Here is a 25,302-nt window from a genome sequence, read left to right as displayed (position 1 = left end):
GGTAATTCGAGAGAAAATGCGGGCAGGCAGTGTCTCGAGCGCTATTATCAGGTGGTGCATTCCTCGAGCTTGACTTCGATGCGGTAGCAGCAACGGGGAAATGCTTTCTTTTTAGAACGTGCTATGAGAAATTCTAACTAGCAAAGTTTCCCGGGAGTGGCGCGAAAACGGGAACGTGCCAGGGATAAAGGGAAAGCGGGGAATAGCCGGGATGAAGCAGTTGACAACTTTTTAATCTCATTGAGATCTCATTGGACCTCCTCTCGTTGTTTCAACAGGGCGAAACTCCGGCTCGCGGCAAACAAATTTCGTTCCTAGCTACCCTCGGCAATCACACTAAGGTAAACGCACGCAGGTTTTTGTAGGTTCCCGCTGTTGATAATCAATAAATTTTAATCCTTCGTAATGTATTCTACTCTTACTGCTTGTTTGCAGTTATACGTGAATCGATGAACGTATTCTGATAATGCGTGCATAAAAGAAAACGTTGAATTGTATCTTTTGTATTATTTCATAATGTTTTCGAACGTAATACAATAATAATTAAAGCGTAATAAATAACAAATCAATATAAGTCTTACAAATATCTTTATACGATTCATTAATTCTGTTTACAATTTGTAAATACAATTAATGAATCATATAAAAATGTATGAAACTTACATTGTTAATTTGTTAATTATTACGTTTTAATAATTATTTTTGGAATCATAATGAAATAATACAAGAGATACAATTCAATGTTTCATATTACAGAAAACGTTCGCTGTTCTATTTCCTTCCATTAACTAAACTAGTCGCTTTTCGACGATCGTGAACATACAAGAATATCACGGATCATCGCACTTTGTTGTACGTACATCTTGTAACGACGACGAAAACGTGGAAATACATGCAACTTTGGCAGAAATGTCTGTCGTTGCTCTCGTTGGCTACCGCGAGCAAAGTAGCAAGCGAAATTGGATGCGAAGTAGCTCTAACCTGAGGAGAAAAGGGTGTTAGGAGAAAACGGAGACTTTCATATTTCCATTTTTCGTCCTTTTCTCATACTTACGTACGAGATCCCGTTTCTCGAGTTTCCAACGGCTGGAAGCGCGCGTTTTTGTCAGAATACGCGAACCCGATATGAGTGTAGATAAGACATACGTATACATAACGTGTCAATATGTATGACTTTCGTCGGAGAGACAAGTTGTATGATATAATTTTTTTGATTGTTCGTGTATTATTTGTATTCGTATGAACTCTTATATTTAATCTATCTTATATTTAGGTTTTTATCTTAAAATTTGCTATAAGAATATCTTATTTTTCTAATCTCTAATCTAATTCAATTTTTTTTTTAGCAACAGTTTAATTGTATTAATTTTATGCAAGAAGTTATATCTATTGTGCACTGTAAAAAAAATTGCATGTAGTATACAATTATAGTGGATAATTTTGAGATCGACCTTACATGACTATAAAGAAACAAGCGTAAAATTATTCACTGATTACTTAATTGTTCTGCGTCATGTAAATAAAATGCAGAATAGTGCGAACTGCAAAAAAAGAAAACAAGAACGAGGAAATAAATTGTTGTAGGGGTATGGTTTAAACGCGGCATGTTGGCCCGGAAGCGATAGAAACCATTTTGGACGATACATCGAACGTTTGAAAGGAACGTTTCGATGCGAAAATCGATGTGGCTGGAGAGTCACTCGATTTAGACTGATATCGGTGTGGAGGGTAATATATGGTAAAGTCCAACGAGTACGAGCACGCATAAACGATAAGCCCATTCTGTTCCTATCTAACTGTTTACATCGAATGCGTGTCGTCTCGTATATGTGTGCGAGTCGTGGCGTGTAACGCGATTTACATATCAATTAAAGTTCCTCGCTCTTTCTCTCTCTTATTCTTTTTTCCTCTATCCAACCTTCGAAATGGCACGCGACAATAAAATCTTTGCAAACGTCATATAATGATTAATTTGCTTATATTTCTATACTGTGGAATGATGGATTTTTCAATATACATAGAATACAGAAAAATTCTGAAAAAAAAATGGTAGTATTTTTATCGACACTTTGTTAGTAGTACGATATAATGTTCAACAAATGTAAAGAATGCGCTTATTTTATGTAAGCGCTATTTGAATTATTATTTCGAGTTTTAGGCCAGTATTCATAATCTGTTTTTATTTCAAGAGAGACCGTCTTAAGTATCTTAAGGATGCTAATACGGCTTTGCGATGGGTTTACGACATTTTAAGACTGTACTTAAGACGGTCTTCAATATAAGAACCAACTATGAATACCAGTCTTAGAGTTTTAATCTAAGCATTTGCCTGTGAATATAAAATTCTTCTTCTTTCATTTTTTTCTTCAAAAATATAATTACCATAGCAAAATACGAATTTTGTTTTCTTATTTTTTTTTCTTGAGCAATTGTCTTTGCCGAAACATACGTACGAATGTTATGCAAACGCGAACTAAATATTCCCGTTCGAGAGATTTTCTAAGGGACTCTTTAGCGCTGGTAATAGTATGCGAGACGATCCCTGAAGCTCGTTCATGTATCATTCATGCGTCAGTTTCCATAGGCGTTACTTAGCCTGACGAAATGTGAAGTCCGCGAATTTACATCGGTCCTCAGGCGATGATATTTCAGTTCATATTTTAAATTATTTTCATACAATTGATTTTTAATTTATTTATGCAATGCGATTATTTAAATTTCGATTTTAATTTGCATCGTGAAATACAATATCTCTCAGTCTTTATTTTGTATTTTATAAATAGATGAACGGAAGATTTAATTGTTAATATTTTATATTTTGAGGTAACTTGTTATTGAAAAAAATATTTATCGCATAGTTTGCGATTTAATATTAGCAATAAAAGTTATGATCAGTGTATTAATTAATAGATGATTTTACTCACGTATACATACAATATACCCTGGAAAATTACGTGATTAATTTGTTCAAACGAATAAAACAATATCGTATCGATCATTCTTTCGTTGCTCATCGGCGTGTTAAAGTGCAACAAGCGTGTTAACCATCTGATTTATCGTTGTCATCCAGCACGTCGTTGCGAATGGCGAGAGATGTACGCATCGACGGGTCGGAGCAATCCGTTGCCTCGATTCGTGACACGGAAATGCGGTGTAAGAAAGTGAGAAAAGGTCGAGGAATCAACGATGTGGAGGAGTATCGATGATATTTCGGTCACGTATAGAGATATCGTGAGCGCCGCGCTGCGCCGGTACGATAGGCCGTGACACTGGATAATAGACTACATACCGCATTATGTACACGTACCGGCTTTGTAGCATTATATACCTTTAACGCTCCCACGAGAATTATTATTGCATTCGAAAGTTTCCATTCGGGGATCATTCGGCCATAAAGACCGCTCGCGAATTGCCGTCATTCTTGTAGCCGCGATGCTGGTGGAATATTTGAACCTGCTGAGACGAAACTTGATTTCGTACAGTCCGAAAAGTACGATTCAGCAATCGCCAAGGGCGTTTGTGACTTTGCGTCGAGCCACAATACGCGTTGGAATTGATCGAAAAAACAATATTTTTTGTGAGAAAGCGCTTTTAAGAATCAAAAGTGTGGAAGCAAATTTTTGTTAAGTGGAAATTGACTTGAAAGTTGTTATATTTATAATTTTTTTTATTTATATCAGAGGCATGAAAATATTGTACTTTTTCAAAAAAACAATCGTTTTCTCCTTAAAATTTTTGGCGTTTGAAATTTGTTTGCAGGTGAAATCTTTTCTTTTTTTCTTTTACATTTTTTCCTATATTTTTTTCTTGGTTAACGATGTTTGAATAACAGCGACGGATTTCATTAACTTAATAGCAGCAGCATGATCGACAAACGATCGAACTGCATTTTGCGATGCAGCGATCATCCAATGCGATTTACATTCCGCGACCTGGTCTTATGTATTCTACGAGAAACTTACTCCGACTTTAACGCTGATAATTTACGAAAGTGCACTGCTTCTAGAATGGGTGGAATTAAATATGTCCGGGGACCGAAATCCGTTTCGGAGCAATGTCGTACGCGTTGCAACTTCCCGATAAGCCGAAGATCGTTTTAACTTTTCTTTAACTGAGAGATTGAATTTTCCCTTACTTCACCTTTTTTGCTTTTTCCTATTGTTCTCTTTTTTTATTACTTACATTTGTACATATAAACAAAATGTTTTCATTTCCATATGGCTTTACATAGTTTCTCTTTAATTAATCGAAAATATCTTTTATATCAATAATGGAGATATTTTTTGTATTAATCTTTCTATTACAGGTGATTTTAACAAGTTAAAACTTTAGACTGCGAATCAGTAACGAACCAAATTATTCACTTTTAATACGTAATGTACGTAATATTAAAAATTAATAATTCTGAGAAAAACAATATTTAGTAAAATTTTATTTAATAAAAATCTATTCTAATCCTCAGCTGGGAGAAACTGCGTCACTTCTGTGAGATATCTAATATTTTTCACTTTCTTTTTACGCTTTTCTGTTCGGCAGAAATACTCTTGGAACTTTCGGAGAAAGGTATACTACCATTGTTATCCCGTTGCTCAGCGAAATTCCCTCGAAAATCACGGCGAATCGCGGATTTACGTCATCGAGAGCGAAGGAAAGGAAATGACCGGTTAGGGCAATAGAATGACTTCCCCTTAAATGTTCTATCTTTATCTGCAATGGTTTATTGGCGCTGAGATACGTTTACTGAATCGCGTTTGAGCGAATGTTTATTTTAAGTCAAACTATGCTCGATATGCGATATGTAGAAATATGGCTAGCGGAAGTCTATTTTCACGATGTTCGATCGACCTAATGCACTATGCAATAGCTTTGTGCTCTCCTTTCTATTAACAGCGTATTTTTTTTAGCATAAAAGTTGCATATGATAAGAAGGGAGTTAAACACATTATTACTCTCTAAATCTAAATCAGTGGATTTAATGGAATTTCATTAATCAGTGGCACTTGATACTGGATAATCAGTGAAATTCCATTAAAAAGAAAAGAAAATTTGAGCATTATAATTCAAATTCCGATATTTGCACTTCAGTTCCAATCTTCCAATACCACACATTGAATTTATACACTAAATCAAAGTTAGCTAAATTAGGAATTCCACGTTTTATTCACTGATTATCCCATTGACATACTTAGGTCTGATGTCATTGATTATCTATTGATTCCGATTTAGAGAGTAACAATAAGTTTTACTGTATTTGCAATCAATTCTTTACAATCACAAATATTTTGTACATGAATATTAGCATTACCATAGCGTTTATGTAACATGATTTGTAACCTCATACCACGTGAGTGACATACTCATTGATTAACATTAATATGTCGTTATTAATTATGCAATGACTGTACGACGATTAATGCGCTGCAAACGGAACAAATAGCATTATTGCTATTTGTACTTTGGTCTAGACAGTTGTAATTAATTTATTTTGACTATTCTGAAACGTGACTAGCTCCACTCGCTGAATTATCGGAGTTGTAATTATCGCTTCCTCTGTTAATCCCGTACGCTTCCACGATTTATTAGCGTCGTCGTTAAATTACTTATACGAAGTCGTTAAACAAAACGTATTTCGCGATGCTGAAACAACGTCATCGTCGCTCTTGTGTTTAACCGCGACGTGTAATTCGCGGCAAAATAAAGGGGAAGACCGGATGTCAGGTACACCGGACTGTTGAATGCGTAGACGTGAAAGAAGTCCGGCCAATTATTTTATGACCGCTCAGCGAAATATCGAAAAAGGAGGAATCGTAGTGGAGGAGGATCTTTGTGGATCAAGAAGTTAACAGATGGGTAGAGGGAAGTAAGAAACGAGTTATCCGGACCGTGATCGGTTTCGAACGTTTCACAAACATAAAAGTATAATTGCCCGCGGCTACAGACGGTTGACGAAAGAAGAGGGAAAACTTCCTCAATCCGTTCCGGTCCGGCATTGGACGAAGGCTTCGCCTGCCGAGTTTTTCAGAATTTCATTGCCCGTTCCATTGTCCGAGTCGCCAACAATGGCGCGCAGTTCAATTCGGGAAGGATTTTCTCAACCTTAGATATACCCTATATCATAGCATCCTTCGTGAAACGGCAATGGCGGGATAGTACATACCTTGCTTCGTCGCGTTCAAGCTTTTTTTTTTTGCTTTTCATTTTCGTATCGTTCGCGAAGCACGCGATAATCGCGTATGTGCTGACGCACAATTTAATGCGTTATCGATTAATCGGCGCCCATTGCTCGTAACAGACGTGACGTGTAACGAATACAGAGTGGAAAAATGAAAATCACCCGCGAGAAACCCGCGCCACGTTTATTTGCAACCCGGCGAAGGCGTTCGACGAATATATATTCGCCACGCTATTTACATGCAAAAATTATTCCGCAGCAAAAGGTTGAATCAACGAACGGAATTAGGTATGCGCGAATTTATGGCTCGAGATACGTGGATGTAAAAACAAGCTGTTGCTCAAGCAAAATTTCTCGCGATATTAAGGGAAGCTCATTATATTAGATGTAATAATTTAGAAAAAGTGTTAGACGTAAAATTTAGAAAAATACGAAAATTTCATGGCTTATTAAATTAGTTTTAGGGAAAGAGTTTATCGTACCTCGAGTCATAATGATGATTTGATGATCGACGATTTTCTTGGAAGTTTTACTTCTATTCCAGATGGATGGAGTAAGAAGAAAACTATATTTTCGGTTCTTGATAAGCGGAAGGAGGTCGAGCACAGATGCTCGTGACGCAAAGTATGTTTTACCCGCGATAGCGTTTAACAACCTTCCGTGTTACGTGGTGTAAGCAGTGAATACAGCAACTCAAGGAAGATAATATTCCTTTCTTGATAAACAACCAGCGGCAACAATTCCTTGAATAAATGAAATAACGGACGATCGTTTAATAAAGCGGAATATGGCGCGGATATTATATAAAATATCGTTCACTTTCCTAGTATGACTAGATACTCTAACATTTAATCAGTTTAGTATAATTTTCTACTTGCTTTTTAAACGAAGAAATTTTATTTTAACAATGATAATAATTTATTTCACTTCAGTGTTTACAATCGCCAAGAAATGGACTTATGTACATTAAAAAAAAAAAACTATCCTTAATCCATTATTTATCCAACCTCTCAAAATTTTATTTTAACATTAAAATGAGAAAATAAGAAAACATTCATAAAAAGGCAGGTATATTTTTTTACTAATTATTAATTAAAACTTCTTTGAAGACTAACTTGTATTACATTAATATTACATTAATTAACAAAACAAGTTTTATTACAATGCCTTCAACAGATACTGAAATGTATGTGTGTAAGATTAGATTTTTTTACCCTTCTCTCTCTCTCTCTCTCTCTCTCCGAATGTCTTTGAATCATTCTAATTCCTGATGTAATACAGACATTGGTACAATAGATATGAACAGAATTCGAGTAATACGAGCGTAGTTTTCAGATCAATTATGCTAAGTACGAAGTTAAAAAAGAAAAGAGATCCGAGGCTCTATTAAGAATGAACTTTAGGACCGCGTTAAAATATCGTTCCACCACCGCCTCGTTCCCGAGTGCGGGGCGTAATCTCGAGGTATATTACGACACTCGTGGATTAAAAGGAAGGAGCCTTTAGCCGGGCATTAATCAGCGCGAGCTGTCAAGCTCTTCGCGGCTCTCGGAGCGGAGTCGAAGCGAAGGCTATTTATTCGTGCCGGTGCGCGGCCAATAAAAATGCAATTAAAGGATAGATAATGTGTTATACTGCCATTGTCAGCGTCGGTGGCGACGGCAGCCGCGGCAGCGCCTATAAAGGGAACAAAGGGAGGGGAGCAGAGGAGGAGAATTAACCCAGTTGCGGAAAATAATACTAGCGAGAGGATCTATTCTCGCGAGCTGTTCTCGCGTCGGACAACGTTCGGTTCGGAATCGGCCACGTGTTTCCCGCTGCCACCCGCCGTCTAATAAAGGCCAGTGTCTCTCTCTCTCTCTCTCTCTCTCTCTCTCTCTCTCTCTCTCTCTCTCTCTCTCTCTCTCTTCCCTTTCCTTCGCCGTTTTGTACTCGTGTTCGTCCGTAGCTATTAAAATCACAGAGAATCAACCACGACCTACTCGCGCGATGACGAAGCTATCTAATGGCAGTCCATTAAATTGAAAATCTTGCTGCGAATAGTTTATTTTTTGTACGAAATGAAAGGATCTTATTTTTAATTATGACACAAGTAAAAACACAATGTTACATATTGTGGCGTTACTATTTAACGAACGTGGAAGTTATAGAAAGACAAGAAAAGTTAGCACCATTTCTTGCTTATACATCCTAATAATAATTAACGTAATATCAAATCTTAATTTCAATTGTCCTTACAATAAGAACTAAATATTTGACGTCACCATTTTGGCGAGTCTGCTTTGGTTGAGTAATTGATACGAATCGCCAAGAATCGGCCCGTCGAGAGAGAATAATGAAATTGCGCAATGATCGGTGAATCGCGTCGAGGAAATGGCGATCGCGCGGAGACGCGTATACTATACGTGATGCGGGGGTGATATTACGCGCCCTCTCGACCGAAGTACGTTTTCCGCGGGCCATTGTGCGGTATCGATTACCGATGTCCGTCGTATTTAGTCGACTGAGGCTCGCAGTTTCCTCGAGCGGGCTGGTGCACTATTTTCTGTTCATTGCTCGTCTTATCGCGCGCTCAACCTCTCTCTTTTATTCTCCATATCTCTCTCTCTCTCTCTCTCTCTCTCTCTCTGCCATGTCGAGAGCGGGCAGGTTCAAATTGTTTGCATTGTACGGATCCTCCCGATAATATTAGCCATTATATTAAACTCCTCGCGGAATCCGAGAGTCGAAAGATAGTGGAAAGGGAGAGAACTCTACAGCGCCGGCAGCTGGGCGAGAGATATACTTCCGTCCGTCTCATTCTTAACTTCTTCTCTTCTGTTTCCGTTCTCCGTAGTATTCTCCCGATATTTCTGTACGCCCTTAGTCTCATGCACGCTTCACGAAGAACGCCGGAGTGGTAATACACGCCCGACGACGTCGCCGGATGTTTACCGAAGCCGACGAGTTAAGTTCATTTAGTCTTTTGCAATCGGATCGACTTGCCGTTGTCTCTCGACGTCGGCCACGCCGACGTAAAGTCACCCTTCGATCGAGGATTATAAATCCGAAATGGAATTCCGTTGTAATACACAGCAATGTTTATTCTAGGAATATACGGCTGCGAGTTTACTCAAGTTTCATGCATTTTCAACATCAGCTTTTGGATGTGTCGTGTGTATTTGATACGATTCCAATATGCGGATTTCTATTGAGCTGTCACGCGAAAAGGAAATACATCCTATTTTTTAAAATTTTCTTTTATTATAAAAATAATTTTCTCTGCTTTTAAAATATTCTCCTATCTTTTCTCGATTTACGTTGCTGTGTATTCTGTCATATTTTTATTTTACCGATATAGAATATCATGCGTTTTAAGAGTACGAAAGAAGAATTTGTTTGCTTCATCAAATAGAGCTAATCGCATTCGGTTAACTTAGATTTGTTCTTTTGTTTAATTCGCGATAAATTATATTTTTCATACGTTTTCGTGGTGCGAGGTAAACGATGAAATTCATAAATTTGGATTAGCACAGAGGTAAAAAAAAAGTCTTTCTCTCGCGCTGTGAGTAAACTCAAAGATGTGCATAACTCATTTCGCGGAAGCTACTTACCCGCCAGTTTATCTGCCCGTTGCACAATTACGAAACGCGAACGTGTACCGTCCGTGCGATGATGTACACCCTCCCGCGCGTATAGTTCGTTGTACGAGCCATATTGCTCCATAAATACTGAGGAAGGATATCTTCCGGTGAGTCTTTCGCGGGGCAGAGGGGGATGGATATTTTCGAATATCATTCGCAGAAGGTGCAACCCATTTTAGTAACAAATGAGTTTTATAAAAATAAAATGACATTCTTATCTTTATAGTTTATATTTATACGATGGATAAATATATTTAACGATTTAATTATTAGGTGTTGGAATTAATTCGTAGCGTTTTTTAATGAAAGAATGTTATTTATTTCACATGAGCATTAAAAAATACATTAATGAAAGTACTTCCCATCACTTCCCATCTCTTGTAAAACGCTACGAATTAATTCCAACACCTAATAATAATTGCAATTATCAACACTAAATAAAAAATATTCGTAATTATATTACAGAAGTTCTTCAAACGATTGCCTGAAAGGATGTAAAAATTCAAGTGTAAATATATTATATAAGGTATCCTACAGTACTTTAGAATTTTGAATTAATATTTTTATTTATTTAAATATCATTATCAGATTAGTATTTGTGTGATACAGTACACGATTTTTATTTTCAGTCAATGTCTGAATTTTCTATTAAAGTATCATACACACTGACAGAAAATACTGTGCATATTATCTACGACCTTATTAAAAAGACTATATTGCACGTCTAATGATGGTTTTATGTTCAATATATTTTTTTATAGTGTAGTATTGCTCGTTAAACATACTCGGAAGATTTACTTCGTGTATAAGCAATTTTTTTCCATTTAATGGAAATAAATTCATCCTCGCGATAGTTTATGGCGTCTTCTTCATATGAAGGGCGGTGTTCAGACAAGATCGGCTGCCAGATGATAATAATCAGAAAGAGGAGCGATGAGAAATCTATCGTCGTGAAAGATGCGCGGCTGTTTTCTCTCTCTCTCTCTCTAAAGCTAGTAGTCACGCTTTATTGCTCGTATGCACGTCTACGGAAATGCATTTGGTAGTGCCGCACGTATCCCACGCTGTAAATCAAACACTACAGACCATTAGGGCGGCCCATAACTCGCCGATATCTCGAGGACCGCTAGCTTATTATATCCTGCATATATAATTCGGCGAAGTGCGGGCATCCGTTCCAGTAGCGAAGCGTGTACCGCGCGATGGATGGATGGATCGTCCATGGCGGCGGCGACGGCGGCGGCGGCGCGGTCGGCATAATTGATCAGGGCACGCGAGCGATCGATTGGACGCCCAATTGATCCTGTATGATCGACGTCGTCGTTCGCGATTCATTATTCAGCCGCAGGAGGTTACTGCACGATCATCGTAATTGGTTTTAATGCCTGAAAATTTCAACGCCAACGGCAGATTATATCCGCCAGCGCGTAATTAATGATACACCCACTACGTGGGTATGTAAAACGAATACGAATAACCGATAAATGTGCCGACTCGCAAATGATGTGAAGCTGTCCGGTCGAATTAAAGAAAGTTAAATAATTGCACTTTTATGAAGTTAAAATATTTTAGGTGGAAAATGTCAATGAAAGGGGTCAATGAAATCGTGCTCTCGCTCGTTGAAAATAAAAGTGCTTTGAAGTTTCAAATTGGATGGCCCGATCACGGGTATTTTCTTGGATGTTTGTTTTGCTTGGTGCAATATACGGACGCACGTTTATGTAATCAAGTTTCTCAAGGCGATCGACAAATTACGCATGAAATAGAAAGGCATCAGGCACAGTTCTGAGCGTTTCGATTTGATCGGGTCCAAGTATCTCTGTAAAGGAAGATGATGAAATGAAATGAGTATAGAGTTTAGTTGATGCCGAAGATGCAACCGCAACGTATGCATGATACGGTATATGTGACTTTCAACTTTTATCGAGTGTTTTCGGGAATTTCGACATAATCGATATCGATTTCAATAAAAAGTTGGCTCACGGCAAACATCGTAAAAAATTCATCGCACGCGCCAGGGATTGAATACAAATATATATTTTAGATAGTTTTATAATTCTTTTCCGTGTTATATTAGATCGGAACAAATGTTCGTAGCGCTTCAAAATTTAACTAGCTAACTTCGTTAAAAATAAACGGAATTTTAATTTAAAAAAGATTTTAAAACTAAAAATCTCTACTTTCGAAAGTTTGCTATGTTTTTTTTTTAATTTCTGTGAGTTTGGGTAATTTTTTCATATGGAAAACTGCGAACCGGCAAAATGAGAAATTTTCTTCTCACTTTGTGAGTCTGTTATGTATCCCTAAAAAAAATTTGTAAAATTTTTGACTTTTTAACGTGAAAGTTTAAAGCTTTTCCTACAAAATCATTTTGTTTTTAAGATTTTTTATTACTGAATTATTATGGATTAAATAAAAGAAGCATTTTGACTTTGATTGCTCATAACTCCGTTAAAAATCATCGCACCGCAGTTCAGAAAACAGATTCAAAGTTGAAAATTTGTTCCATTGAATAGTATAATTGCCAAATTTGTTAAAAAACATATAGGCATAACACAAATGGAATAACACAAATGGCTACGAACTTTTATTTCGATCCACAATATATATCTAACTATCACAATGTATATCATTTACTATTTAATGGGACATAATTTCCAAACAATTTATTGGCATTAATTGGTGTTATCTCATACGATTAATCGACGTTCGTATCGTTCTCAATATATCATTTTACTAACAGATCGCAAATACTTATTTCGAAATATTAGAAATTTATCAAGTCCCTACGAACATTAGAGAATTTCGTCAAGAATAATAAATTTCGCAGCGCTTTTAAAATCGTTGCTGTCGAACAACGGGATGGAGCTTCCGACAAGTGATATATGTTTGCGAAAATGACAAACACGCCGGCGCCGTTAAAATCCAGCGCGCCACGTTCCTCCTTCCGAGATATGTTGTACATTCGGCCCCAGCTGTGCTCATATGTAACCTGTAATAGAATAGTTGTTGCTATTTTTGTGCGCGCCACACCGTACACAGGAGAACGGAGATCTTTTGATCAACTCGAAACCTCAAACACGATCCTGCTCTCAAATGCAAGCGTGGATATGCCACGTCAAGCGTACACGTGCATCGACAGAGCAGTCGTTTCGATTACGCGGACCCTACGCCTTTTTCTCCTATATTCTGCCTTTGTAAAAATTTTCTCAAACGTAAACTAGATTTTTATTACTTTTATACTTTGTTATGTGTGCTGTACCAGGATTATTAAGGGAATGGGGAATTGAAGGAAATTGAATACAATTAGAGGAATCGGGGAGAAGTGAGGGAATTTTGCAAAATTTTTTGGAAAATTAAAATTCTTGGCTTTAAAGGAATTTAGTATGCGTATACGTCACACTTACTCAGTTTTGGAATACTACCAACTTGGCAATTAAATGCAAGCTGTGCGTCACCATTAATTAACATTGCTATGTTAAATTACTGTCTCAAATATTTAAGTTTCCAAATCTGGAAACGAAAATACAAAAAATTTCAAAATATTGAAAGCGTCAGGGAAAATTATTAAATTTTGAAATGAACGAAAAGTTATGGAATTTTAAGATAAGTATTTTAAAATTTGCGATAACCGTGACTATGGCAATTCTTATCTCTAGCTACAGTCTAAGTTTTATGACGAGAAAGATTTTTTTATCAAGTACACGCAAACTGCTGGCAAATTTATTATAAATTAATGTCAAATCGTTAAAAATGTTTGAGGAAAGTAATTTAATTAAAATTCGACTGAGTTTCATATTCTTTGCATTTATTCGATTGGGAACTAGGAGTGCATTCGACGTAATACGTCGTGCATGCATATGCTCGGGCACTCTCTCTCTCTATCTCTCTCTCGTTTCTCTTTCTGTTCTTCTGCGAGTCGTGTTATGTAATGCGCCGTTCGAAAATAGAAGAAGGTTCCAACGACGACGACGACGACGACGACCACGAAGAAGTGACACGCTATGCCTTCTCGGAATTGGACGAGAACTAGACGCCCCATCTCGTAGCACGTGCTACGTAGATTTGTTTGTTTCAATACCCCCTTTTTTACGGTCAATAATTTCGATAGACGGTGAAATTGTGAATATTACATTTTCTTACGAGTTGTGTGATACGCAAAATATCCAATGGTATTAATACATTCCATCGCAATGATCGCAACTGGAAATGGGAAATGAATGGAAATCGTCACAATGTGTGGCTTCCCATATTGCATGACGCATTGTTCGACGACACCCGATATTAAATTAAAGGGCCCTCGGTAATTGGATCCTCGTCATGTTACACACGAATTCGTCTGTAGCTTGAACTGCGTGTGTTATTCTGTTACATTTACTTATATATATGACTGAAACGAGCAGTCCTAACGAAAGTTTGTTATAGTGCGTGGATATAGGGACTGAATGACAATCAAGCAAAATATTAACGAACGTGCAAATTAATAACGGTCGTGTTGTAAACGAGGCGATTGATAATTGCCAAGTCCCGCTGATGGTAACTCGGTTAATTATACGTTATAAATATTCGCGTTACACACATTCGCTTGCTAATAGATACTAAATGCAAGCTATAAAACATTCACGTTCCTTTGTTTATTACCATGTTATTAGCGTTAATCTTTCTTAAAAGTAATATCATTAAAAGTTTCTGCATACAAAAACTAAGTGTTCGTTCAAATGAAATTTTGAGAAAATTTTGATAAGAGTCTAATTAATGAATAATCGCAGTTCTTAATTTATTTCTAAATAATTCACTTAATTAATTTGTTATAATTTGAAATCCGAAGGACATTTTTTTGTCGAACAACTTTCTTTCTGTCTCAAATATAACTTTGTTAAAACAAATATCTCTTTTTCGATGTTTCTTATGTGTTATATAATTTATTATAAGATTTACTTTATAAGTATAAAAATATTTTGTAAAATATATATACTTAAAATGTATAGAAATTGTATTAAATATATTTAAACAAATTGGACAAAATGAGACTTAAGTTTTACCGAATCGACGAGTTAAATTATTCATGGAACGATCATGTTGTTGCTATAAAATCGCAGCCGTCGCGACAAGACGAATGTTGGCCGGTAAATTGGATATCACAAATTGTAATTATCATAACGCTGAACTCATCATATCGCCATTGTGAGTTATTGTCCCAGCGAGTAAATGCTTCCTTTCCGCGCATAAGTAGATACTATTTCCATGCTAATAGCCAATTTCTGTACCGTCGCGTTGCTCGCTCGAGCCGTTTTCGATAAATCGCGATACATGCGCGGCGGAAAGAAGCTCATCTATTTCCGGTCGGTTTATAAGCCAACAAATTTACGACTTTGTCGCCACGTCACTCCGACATAATTTAGTACGCGAATGCGCCAGATACGTCGATATTACGCAAACTCAAACTCGTACTCCCGCTAATTAATAATACGTTCTATATCGACGATCGTTATCGGCAAATGCGGCACTTTGCGAACAACAGTCTTGCAAATTCACGATGCTGATGTGGTATCGACTGGACGGTATATACATATATGTATTCGAATGTTTCGAAATATGCTCATATCGCGCTTAATTCCAGAGCAACGTTAAACAAGCTCGGGCTGGCTGAAAGCATATTTTGGTACCCAAAGGTAAAAGCATATTTTTGTTTTTGTGCGCTTGTATTTTGAGTGCTTCAGCACAGCCTCGACACGCAGCGCATATGTGAAAATATATAAACATATTTCGGAATATATTCGTTGTGTAATTTGCAACGTGGGCAATCGTCAGATGTCAATGGTCTTTGTGCTGTTACATTAAAAGTTTTTTACGATTATTTCATATTTCGACGATCGCTGATCCATCTATCTAATTTGACAACGTATTTTTCTTTTAGATAACTATTAGACAATAATTACAATAATACTGGTAAATACGAAATATGATAAATCGCGATCATTTCCCGCTTGATTACTCTAATACGTGTATGTGTGAGGGTGAAACTACATCGAAATATATATTTTAATGCGAAGTTTAGCGGATTTGGTGTCGCATTAGATACAATTAATAAATGACACGATATATCGCGATCGTTATCGAAATGCGAGCATTTGCAGACGTACGCGTTTTACACGGTAGAGTAAAACCGCGCTTTATACACCGCAGCGCGTTTCGAAATATCGCGATGTCGGGCTTAGCCGGCGAATAAATTCGAAAAGGGTAAAAGCATATTTTAGCCGGGTGCCGAATGTCGCTTGTTACAATTTCGATTCGGTCGAGAGTCGTTCGTCGATGAAACGACAAACGGAATGGGGGCGGGAGAGGGGAGGGGGTGGTGGGAGGGTTAAAAAGGGGAACGAGAAGTGTGCGGGAGGATTCGCGAGCGATGGGAATCCAATGTTTACCGGCGGAGAAATTAAACTGAAGCTTGTGTCAATACCGTTCTCGGCTTTCGTCACTGTTCCCCCTGCATCGTGTACATCTATGTTTTACCTTTTTAAATCCCCCGTGGATTCGGAAAGCTTTTTTTTTCCCCCCTAAACTATCGTCATCGTGCGCAGTTATTCGTAATCGGACAACCGACTGGCAACCGTGCGCAATAATCCGAGTATAAATTATATCACAACTACCGGCAACATTCTTATGATTTATCAACGAAAGCCGATTCAGTTTGTCAACGTTGTTGAGGCACACGTGGTTATGCCGTTGTTAGTTGGCAAACATTTTTGTGAGGTTTTGTGATATTACGGGGATAAAAATAAAAAAAAAATATATTAATGTTATGCGGCAGTATTTTGTTGCATTAAAATTTTTATGATAATACTGTGTAAACGAAATATTTTCACTTGAATAAATGAACGCTATCGCAAACGGATTAACGCATGGCTTAATGCTACTCCTGCATAAAGTTAACTTTCCAAATGCAATTTAATATAATTTTCAATACAAGTCTGGTACAATTTAATATCTCAGATTACGTGCACGTCACTTAACAGCGATATACAAAGTATAATATATAATTTTTATAGCGAAGCTTTACTGGATCCACACGTTGCTTTAAAGATAAATTCGCTCCTTCGCTTATACATTCGGTTTTATCGCGAAAGTGCGGAAAGTCCCTAGTGGATTTTCAATTTTTTTTTTCCACCATTTCCCGTGCATTTTCATCGGACCTTTTTAGATTATCGGTGACCCGCAAGCAGATCTCTTTGTGGCTGTTGTAGGATCACGGCACAATAGCGCTACAATACTATCGCATCGAGCCGTAAAACCATAGCTTTGGAAGTCATAAAGCGACGCGAAACGCAGTACGCGTTGTGAACACTGCGTTGCACAGTTCACATTCGATGAACCTTGGTCTTTTGCTACAGCTAAAGACCGTGGATAATTAGCAGATAGTTCGTTGCATTGAAGTACAGAGAGCCGAAGCTTTCTGTTCTATCGAACGTAAAGAAAAATTTTGATTTAGTTTGGCAGAATGGCTCTGAAAGCTGACGATATTAGGATGACAATCTACCTGTTACACAATCTACATGTTACAGAATGTAATCGGATAACAAAGCTGTAACAGCACAAATCTGTTATGTGTGCTTTGGATTCTTAGAACGATTTTTCAAAGGTAATTTACAATTTCGCAGAAATTAATATACCTGATATGTTAAGTTTAAATTTAAATAAATGTAAAATAAATAAAAATATCGTATTCAGAAAAAGTTTACTCGAGAACCGATGAGAAGTTAAAGCCGATTTATTTCTATTTTAGCTTGATTCATAAAAAAATCTTGTTTCCTATATTTTATCGAAACTTTAAATTTTTATTTTTTCATGTTGAAATCGCATTTCAATTTTACATAAAATTATGCTGCTCTCGAAATGCGTCATATGCTCGATATAATACTAGTTATCGATTATTACATTCAATTTCCATATATATTTTGTATTCTTAAAATATAAATTCCAATCGAAATCCACTCGAAATTTTTTTGTATCAGCGTTACCGATCTCGAAAAGATCAAAAGACTCTGCAAAAGTGAGGGTGAGAGAAAGAGAGAAAAAAAAAGAGGATCGAGGGTGCACGGTGCAAAAAGAACATGGCGGCAGAATAATTAAAAGTAATTAAAACTGTGTCGGTGGCGCTTTGCGGTAATCCAGCTCCGACAAATTCCATTTTGGATCCAGGCGTTGTTTGCTACCGAGCGGCCGACCGAAGCGAAACGCGCCACTCCGCTTTCCGGTGCTTTCCGGTCGTTCGTGTATGCCGTGCGCATGCACTGAAATTATTCGTCCTCGCGTGGAGAGCTATCGGCGCTATTCGGCCGGAAACAGTCGATACAATTTAGATATTCAAGTCGAGCGCGGGGTCCTCATTGTTGCGCGCGATCGGGGAACGGAAAACCCGGAACGCTTCCGCGCACGGTCGGACGCACGCGGAAATTTCGTTTGAGCGTTAAATGCGGCTGTTAAATGTTGCGTGAGCGCGACAGAGGAATGCGTGACGGCACCGCAGAATTCAGTAGTTTACGATTATTTTCAATATTACTAAGCATCGAGCTGCTTAAATTCCTACGCGTATTTGATGGTGCAACAGAATTATTTTCGAATCTTTAGATACCACTTTGCCAACATTGTTCTTTCCGTGTAGATTTATTTACTGAATCCTAAAGAGATCCAAAGTTGGATCATTCAACATAAGCTTTATTATCGAACTTTGGATCTCCTTAGGATTTAGTAAGTAAATCTACTCGGAAAGAACAATCTTGTCAAAGTATCTAAAGATTTGAAAATAATTTTGTTCAACTATCAAAATAATTACGTAGGAATTTCAAGCAATACTGTAAAAAGTTTTTGACAAGTTCTAACAACTAGTTTGAACGTACATAATTATCTTGCTGATCTAACAAAAAATTATTTTCAGATCTGTATCTAAATTTTTAGACACTTGAGCAAAATTGTTCTTTTCGTGTAAAAAAATAACGGCGCAAAAATTAATTGTAACAATTATTCACGCGTCAAATTGGATTTGTTGCTGATACTAGAACTGTTTCTAATTTTTCTATTTCGATAGAACACACTGATATCATTATCGCATAATTAAATCTTCCTTGTAGAGACTTTCTTTTTCATCTCGTGTAATTTATTTGCAGCGTATAGTTACAGTAATTCAGTAGCTTTGTTTCGCGCAGTTTCGTTCTCCTCGCGCCAAAATTTTCTCGAATGGTACACTCGTCGCGAGGAGTTGAGCGTGTTAAAGGAAATCGATCCGTATAGATCGAGAGAGAGAGAGAGAGAGAGGATCGCGCGTGACGTACAATTTTCGCACGTATCCGTGATGCTGCGCTGCTCGCGAAAATCGAGCGACGCGAGCAGGCGCGCTGGAGTGGAGTGAAGTGGAGAGAGTGGTGTGGCGCGGAGTGCATGCGTGCGAGTTTTCGGCGGTAGGTAGGTAGGTAGAGATAGGTAGGCTACGCATGTACGCACATCGTGCTAAACGCGTAGAGCAAGCGTGTGCCATACGTGCGGATAGGAGAGTAGTAGCAGAATATAGCCTCGCGAATGGGTCGATAACGCGCAACTCCTCTCGCTCATCGCGGAGTCGGCGATGCCACGCTGCCGTGGCCTCTCGTAAGCCGAGCTTTCCTCTCATTCTGTCGTAAGCTCGCACTCTGGCACATCCACCCGCTGCCGTCGTCGCCGTTGTCGCCGTCGTCGTCGTTGTTGCTGCCGCTACTTGCTGTTCGGACGACCAACCGACCAACCGACCGACCGACCGACCGATCGTTCGACCGACCACCCCGTGAAACCACCACCGCTGCCACCACCGACGCCGACGCCGCCACCACCACCACCACCCCCACCGTCACCACCTTCGTCCACCACCGCGCGAGCAGCACTATCAGCAGCAACAGCAGTACCAGCGGTAGCAGCGGTTGTCACCTTGCGATCGTCGCCACGCGCGTCAAGAGTCGGCCAATAACATCTGTACGAATCACAACAACAACAAAGAGGTTCGTCGCGGTGATATTAAAAAAATATCAAAGGACGGTCGAACGGGACGGCGGTTTGACACAGGGTGGCGTTTCTCTCGTGCGTGCTTCTGTGTCGACGGATGAGACGTTTCCCAACGTGGCTCTCCGAGTCTCTCGTAAGAGAATCACGCGATACATCGCTCAAGTGATGAGGAATTTAATACGCGAATTCCGTCCTCGAGAGCGAACCTTCTCTATATTCTCGTGCTCCGGTCTTCGCGCTCTACTCAAGTCATTGTTAACAGGTTGTTGTCGTAAGCTTTCTTCGTTGTCGGTGTCGTCTGCTTCATTTTAGTGCGAAGATTGAATCTTCACTTGAGTGAAACCGGGAAAAAAATTCGTCCTTAGCTATTCTTGAATATCGTCCTTCTTAACACGCGAATTCGCACCCTTCGCTTGAGCGAAGTACGTCGAGCTTAAAGTTAACAAACGGTGAACAGAGAACGAACGGTAAACAGTTCGCGGAATTACTCCATCGTCAGTGTTGCGATGGAATATCGAGCGAAGATGAACCCATTTCGCGAGTGAAATGCTTACTTCGCGGCGATTATTAGCGATTATTGCACGGTGCTTAGCCAGGTGATTGTGGTGCATTGAAGTGCAAGAGTGATGAGAGTCCATCATAAACGATCGGAGAGTTTCTGCTGGAGTTGAATATCGTTTCCGGTTTCTGTCTCGAGGCAAGCCGAAGTTGATTGAATTGTGCGGTCGGAAGGAGATTTCGAAGATGCCTCTCACCGAATTAGCTTATCCGACGCTCTCCTAGCCAGGCGAGACGCCGTGCTCCATCATCGTGCGATTCGCCGGTTCATAATTAAGATCTCGGATAAGATGTGGTTGACAGTTTTTTTGGCGAAAAGTTCAAGTGATTTCGGCGAGATGATCGGTCAACTTGTGCGAACCACTCGGGCTGGATAGTCGATTGGCCGGATCTTCTCGACCTCAGAGTGCCTCGTGATTGGGAATTTTGGTTTGAATCGACGTGGTGGTGTTTATCGTTGGTATGCGGAACAATCGGCAATTCGTGCGAGAAAAACCGTCGGTTTCCAGTCGATTCGCGCGGCTTCGGACGTCGCCGTCGTGTCGCGAGTGCGTCGTCAGTTAAATATTGGCAGTTGGTTGAAGCGATTCGCCTGAAATGCAACAGACTCCGCGATCGACTGGATATTTTAACGAAATCGACGTCTGGTCGAAGTACCAAGCGGAAGTTCTTTGCCTGATGTATTTCGCAATTACGCAAAGGTGATGTGTTGTTGTGAGCCTTTTGCTACTTCACTCTTCCGCGAATAAATGAATTTATTTTGATCAGAGTGTATTACGACTTGGTAAATTTATACACCTCTACCGACAAGCCACTGAATATTCGTTTTGAATACAGTTTTTTTTCTTGACCGCGAGAATTTCGAGAAATTTGAGTTAAAAGACCACAATCACGTTTAATTCTCAGTTTTGCGATCCCAGTGTATGTCAGTGTCGTGCGTTATCTTGACGTCAAAACATTTCTAGGCCAGTCCGAGGCGAAAAATGAGGGTCCCGCTTTCGATCGTGTAGTAGATCGAACACGGAAGTCTACGTACGATATATTCGGAAGAGATTACACGTTCTCGTATTCGCTATCGAATGACGATTGTGCGTGGTGGTGGTGGTGCTTCCGTTGACGACAGCGGGAATCGTTCACGAGTACGGTGATCGTGTGATCGTTGTCACCGTTTGTGAAGCATTGAATTACCAAGGCACGAAACATTAGTGCCCCAAGGGAAAATGAAGAGCTCTTCTTCGTTCTTCACCTCAAGGTAGGATTCTACTTTAGGGAGTCGTTGGAGCATTTTAAATGAATGTAAAAGTTTCACAGCGTTGCTAGTGATATGTAATCTCTTTGAACCGTGCTTTGCTTATGTTCTATTTTTAACGTTATTTCCCATTTTTATTTCTGAACGTTAATCTGAAAATTTTGGAAACTCTACTGTTGGCTACTCTAAAATAATTATTGATCAATACACATGATTTTATTTAGAGAAGTGTATCTAACCAAGTGTAAATAACCATTTATTTGATATATATGACTTGCAAAACTTTCTTACTTTTTAATTTGAAAAATTTTGCTCTAACCAAATTTTGTTCTAATCACATTTTTGTTAGAACAATGAATTTCTTAAATTAAAAAGTAAAACAATTTTCGTGAGTCACAAAATATTTCTCTCAGTGCATTATTAGATAATTATGATCATTAAAATAAATTAATATAGAGTAATCAATACAACAAGAAATATCGAACTTAATTACTATAAGTTAATTAATTATAAAATTTATTTATAATGAATAAGTACCTGTAATCCATAAAAAATGGTATATGTTTGAATCTGAAATAAATCTCGATTTGCGTACAAAAAATTTGATTAAAAAAATTTTCATGTGCTAGATATCTGAGTCATTCTTTATTTGTTTCTCAATCAATCGCTTACAATAGGAAATTTTTGCAATAATCGTATATCCAGATACGGTGAGCTAAGATCAAGTTATCTTCTTTTTAACTAATTAAGAAAAAGATAACCTGACTTTACCGTATCTGGATTCACGTTATTACAAAAATTCTCTATTAAATTAAGCAGGTGAGCTTATTCTAGCGATAACGGTATTAGAAATCGCTCACCTGCAAATCGGAATACCGTATTCGTCGCCTGATGCATATTCTAAAAGACTTCGAACTCGTGAAATAAATTGCCGAGTGCGTTCTTCGAGGTGATTAATGCCTACGTCAACTAGCGTTCGGTCGCTATTCGTCTTGCGCAATCGTCGGAATGCGGACGCCACAGAATTTAATCGTCCGCGAACAGTGGCGCGAGCGCAGGTCGCGCGAATTTCATCTTGTCTCGTGTAATTAGCCGTCGTACAGAGCGATCGTAAATTTATTTATGAATATACCGCATGCGTGGACGAACAGCGTCCCTGACAAATGATCGCGGCATATGATGATAAATTATATCGATCGACAATACCGTTAATAATCCTCGAGCGTCTCGTTCTATCTACGCTTATGACAAAATCATCACAGAAGGTTGAAAGATCAAAGCGTTATACGCGAGAAAAACAATGTGAAGGGAGCGAGCGAGCGAGAGAGAGAGGGAGAGAGAGCTAGTAGAAATAAAAATATTTGCTTTGAAACCAGAAACATTAGATTGCAAGCTTTTTCTCACTTCGACACAATATAATAATTATGTTTTTGACGTCGTAACGCAGCGGATTGTTTCTCGTAGGTGTTACGTTAAACTAGCCCTGAGGTAGATAAACATAGTCTTGACAAGTTTTGCTTTCAACGTTCTTCTAATCTTTCGGAAAAGATCCTTCTCCTTCCCGAGGCTAACTGTTGAAGGGGTAAACATCGATGTTGACGATGATATCGCCCTGCGGTTTCGTTGGTTTTACCGGCTCCGGTAATATTTCGTTTGAAAGCGATCGGCGAGGCGTGCCGTGTAAGTAGACGCTGAGAAAACAACGAGAATAACTACGGTGGTGGATAACTTTGAAATCGGAGGCGTGCGGCGTTGAGCGAAAACTGATGCTCCGCTTATTTTGAACGGTCTCGATCGAGGGGAAATCCCGTGAAATGATCGAAAGACTGGTAAACCTTTTCCTTGGGTGCCCGACTATCATGTTCAACATTTTTTTTTTTTTAACTATTAATAATGCAACCCACCGCGTTTTGTTCTTCTGATTTTTCTGTAATGCAATAACTGGTTAATTATTTTTATTTAAAATTAAAACTTATATAAGGAAACGGCTCAAATGATTAAAATCAAAATAACAAAAACAAGAGCTACGAATCAAATTGAATATATTTAATAAACATTTTTATTTATTTTCACAAGTGCATCGTGACGATTACTATTTATGTTTTAAAAAATATAGGTGCGGATATTTAACATTATGAGTGTTGGTATAAACATAGTGGATTAATTAGTGTTAAATCATTAGTGTTAAATCATTTAAACCAGAGTGTCAAATCCATGTTGATATTTATGTCAACACCAACACGGTGAGAATTGTATAAACATCGACATGGTATATTAAATTCATATCTATTATGTATATTATATTCAGAGTACAATAATATACTATTCCACACAGCACATTTCAAAGGACATCTTGGGCATATCTTTATGATGTAAGTACATCTTTAGATCGTCCTTTAGAGAGTTGTGCTGTACACCGAAAGAAAGGATTGGCTGAATATGGCATAGCCATATCTTTATTTTAATTGATTGTAGCAATTAATTTTTGGTTAGCCTATCGAAATCCTATACTGACATTGCAGATAGGCTAAAACAACCAAAAATTGCTGCAATAAAAAACTGGCTGTTGCAGCCAATTAAAAATGTTAGGCCATATTATACCATCTAATTTGCTGCTGCAACAGCTAATCTTCTCTTTTAGTGTATAAATATGCAGTTACATGGTAATTAAACGGACGTTGCTTCAACTATTGTCCCAGATATTGAAAACTATTTTACTCCTTTGAGCGTTCGCGTTTTATTTTCTTATAAATATCGATAAAATCAAAAGTGATACTTTTTTCCACACTTTTGCTACATTAGCATTGCAAAAGCAACGTATTTAAGTTAACTTATCATCAATGGAGTATCGTACGTTATTTACTCGTGAGTAAATATTGTCGCAACTATACGTCTTCGTAATGATCGCGATGTCGCATCGCTAATTCGCTCGCGTTTTTCGTTCGCGTCTTTGCGAATCGTGCAAAACGAAACTCGGCAACTTCGACACTCGGCGGGAATATATTGAAATATCGGGCTTCGATTTCGCGTTTGCCACGCGAAACGAGGGGGGGCCTTCGTAATAACGTCACGTACACATCCCCGACCACCGCGCCACCCTGGCGGATCAAAGGAAGAGAGCTCCTAGCTCGGAGCAATTCGTGCTTTTAATTTAGCTCACGAACCAGTCGGCCCGCCGCCGCCGGCTACTACAACGAACGAACGTGTCCGGGTTATCCTTATTCAGAAATTATCCGAAACTGTCGCTAAATTTCCTCTCATCGCGAGCACTCATCCTTGTCTACCCCTCCGTCACGCTCTCTCTGTTCGTACCTTTTATACCTTCGGTAGCCCTGAATTTCCTATCCGTTTTGACTAATGTATATCGTTACTCCTGTGACGCGGGTAATTTTAGATCTCTGTCTGGCATCTCTCATTTCTCTTTCGTTGCGTTTCCCGATACATTTTCCGTCCTTGATGCTTTCCACGTGAATCGCTTTTAAATTCACTCCAAGTTTCCTCTCGAAGTAACTTTCGCGACTTCGCGTTTGCAATAATAACTTAGCGGAGAGCAGTCCGTTATGGCAAACTTCTGAAATGGATATTCGTATTTTTTATATGTCGTAATAGATATCTCACGGCGGTGAAATAATTGGCGTGACGTACCATTTAAGTGTCATTTTTTTTTTATG

General features: G+C 38.5%; 1 protein-coding gene and 1 long non-coding RNA gene across 6 annotated transcripts in view; one reads left to right on the top strand and one right to left on the bottom strand.

Annotated features, from left to right (window-relative positions):
- LOC105153914 (Transcriptional-regulating factor 1) overlaps nucleotides 1-25,302 on the top strand; it is a 432,031-nt gene that overhangs the window by 107,958 nt on the left and 298,771 nt on the right. The gene's annotated exons all lie outside the window — the stretch shown is intronic.
- LOC147909275 (uncharacterized) overlaps nucleotides 21,642-25,302 on the bottom strand; it is a 308,493-nt gene continuing 304,832 nt past the window's right edge. The window contains exon 3 of the long non-coding RNA XR_015545377.1: nucleotides 21,642-25,302. This exon is cut by the window's right edge and continues 1,827 nt beyond it. This is a non-coding gene — a long non-coding RNA (uncharacterized LOC147909275).

Source organism: Acromyrmex echinatior, chromosome 6, assembly GCF_024713525.1.
Source record: "Acromyrmex echinatior isolate Ae372 chromosome 6, ASM2471352v2, whole genome shotgun sequence".
Lineage (NCBI taxonomy): Eukaryota > Metazoa > Arthropoda > Insecta > Hymenoptera > Formicidae > Acromyrmex > Acromyrmex echinatior.
The sequence above is the reverse complement of the archived record's forward strand: the minus strand, read 5'-3'. Positions and strand labels throughout refer to the sequence as shown.